Here is a 2500-nt window from a genome sequence, read left to right on the forward strand (position 1 = left end):
GCCTCAGGTGGAGATACCAACTTGCCCAGAATCCGGTATATTGTGAAGTCTCGGCCGCCCTTCAAAACATCCAATTGGACGATAGGATGTCGGAGGTGTCGGATTCTACAGAGAAAGACCTTCTAGGAGAAGGTCAGGAGGAGGAGCTGTCTCAGGCTCCTCAAGTATAAGAGGAAGAAATCGACGAGGTGTTAGTTATATCGGTTCCGGACCCGGAACATGTTCCCTCTACATCGTCTGCTATCCCAGATGAACTGGGAAGGACTCTTTCTTCTATTGTTGAGATGATCCAACAAATTCAAAGAAAGAATGATGAGAAGGAAGCTGCAATGAAACTGGAGATACGTAGACTTGCAGCATCACGTGGGCCCCAGAAGCGACTCAACGTGAAGGATCTTCCTTTGTGCTCGGACACCAATCCTTGGAGGTATGCTGAAGCCAATGACAACCGGGAAGATCGTGATATCAGAAAAGTGGGAGCAATTCCCCTGGAAGAAGTGGAATTTTGGCCCAACAAAGATTCTTATCTGGACTGCTATATCCGTCTTAGGAAGGAGCCAGCCTCAAAGGAGGAGACGGAGCCGAAGGAGGTCATAGGACTTGACCAAAGTAAAGCACAGGCGTTACTAGCGGGCTCCATGAAAGAGAGGGGCTTCACGAACTCAAAGGTGCCAGCCTTGAGTAGGAAGCTTCCCTCCTTTGTGGCCTCTCCAACCAGAGCCTTTCCCCTCATGGAAAAGGGATATAAGGAAGCCTTAAAGACGGTGGAGGCAGGAAAACCATGCCCCTCCTTGGAGGAGTGCAAGCCGTTATCTCTGACCTTGCCCTTGGACCAAAAAGACTGGATGGACGTCCACCTTACCTTCTCAGTCGGGAAGCTGGAAGCTGATATTGCTGAACGTCAGTTTGGTGAGGAACTTCCAAAACTGTCGGATGTTCTCTTGCGCAGAGAGCAAGAGACGAAAAAAAGACTTGTGGCATCGATGTCGTTGCAAACGACATTAGAAACTATGGAAAGTGACCCCAAGAGCCAGGACATGTTCATGGTAGTGGCCAAAACCCATCTGGCTACAGTTATGAAGGATCTCTATAGCTTTATTAAAGCTAGGAGAACCTGTAGAGAGTTCCTATTCGCCTCGGCTGCGGTGAGGCCCGAACCGAGGAGACTGATATCCTCTCGTATCTGGGGTAAAGACCTCTTTCCCAATGAAGTGGTTAAAGAGGTAGTAGACAAGGCCGCCACAGAGAATAGGAACCTTCTCAAAAAGTGGGTCTTAGATCTTAAGAGAAAGCCTTCTCCAGATGAGGGTCCCCAACCCAAGAAGAAAAAAAGGCCTAGGCCATCCTCTTGGCCGGCTAAACCCTATCGACAGCATCAACAACAACTTCCTGTGACCGCGGTGCCTCAGATAGTGGCACAACTTCCAACCACGTACCAGCTGGTACCTCAACAAGTGGCGACACAGTCGACAGTTTTTAACCCAGCCTTCGAAAGGCAGACTTCTTCCTTTCGTGCGAAAGATAGAGGAACAGCCAAAGGTTATTCTAGACGCCCCTCAAGAGGAAGGAGATCTAGTGGAGGACGCAGTCAAGGAGGCAAGGCCTCAGGTCCACAACAGCAGAAGTGAGATACTTCCAGTAGGAGGGAGACTACAGCTATTTAGGGATCGCTGGACCTTCGATCCCTGGGCCCACAGCCTAATAAAGAATGGACTAGGTTGGACCTGGAGCAGTCCTCCACCTCAATTTCCTCAATTCTTCCAACACTCAACCCCGTTCTGGAAGAATATGTCCGAGAGCTCTTAGACAAAAGAGTAATCCGGAAAGTTAAGTCCATCAAATTCCAAGGAAGGCTGTTTTGTGTTCATAAGAAGCACTCAGAAAAACTCAGAGTTATTCTAGACTTGTCGCCACTCAACAAGTTCATAGTGAACTACAAGTTCGGAATGCTCACACTTCAACACATAAGGACCCTACTGCCCAAAAGGGCATATGCTGTTTCTATAGACTTGTCTGACGCTTATTGGCACGTTCCAATTAATCGTCACCTCTCCTCCTACCAAGGCTTCAAGTTACATAGATAACTTTACGCCTTCAGAGCCCTGCCTTTCGAGCTAAACATAGCCCCAAGGATTTTCACGAAGCTCTCGAATGCAGCCGTCCATCAATTAGGCCTAAAGGGGGTCCAAATTGTAGCCTACTTGGACGACTGGCTGGTGTGGGCAGCATCCAGGACAGAATGCATGCAAGCTTCTAAGATAGTGATCCAGTTCCTGGAACATCTGGGATTCCAGATCAACATCAAAAAGTCTCGACCTTCTCCAGCTCAAAAATTTCAGTGGTTGGGAATCCACTGGAATTTGGAGTCACATCGATTTTCCATTCCTGGGAAGAAGAGGAAAGAAATAGCAGGATCTATCAAGAGACTATTGAAATCTAAATGGATATCAAGACACGAACAGGAGAGAGTGCTGGGCTCTCTACAGTTTGCTTCGATAAC

Source organism: Palaemon carinicauda, chromosome 2, assembly GCF_036898095.1.
Source record: "Palaemon carinicauda isolate YSFRI2023 chromosome 2, ASM3689809v2, whole genome shotgun sequence".
NCBI lineage: Eukaryota > Metazoa > Arthropoda > Malacostraca > Decapoda > Palaemonidae > Palaemon > Palaemon carinicauda.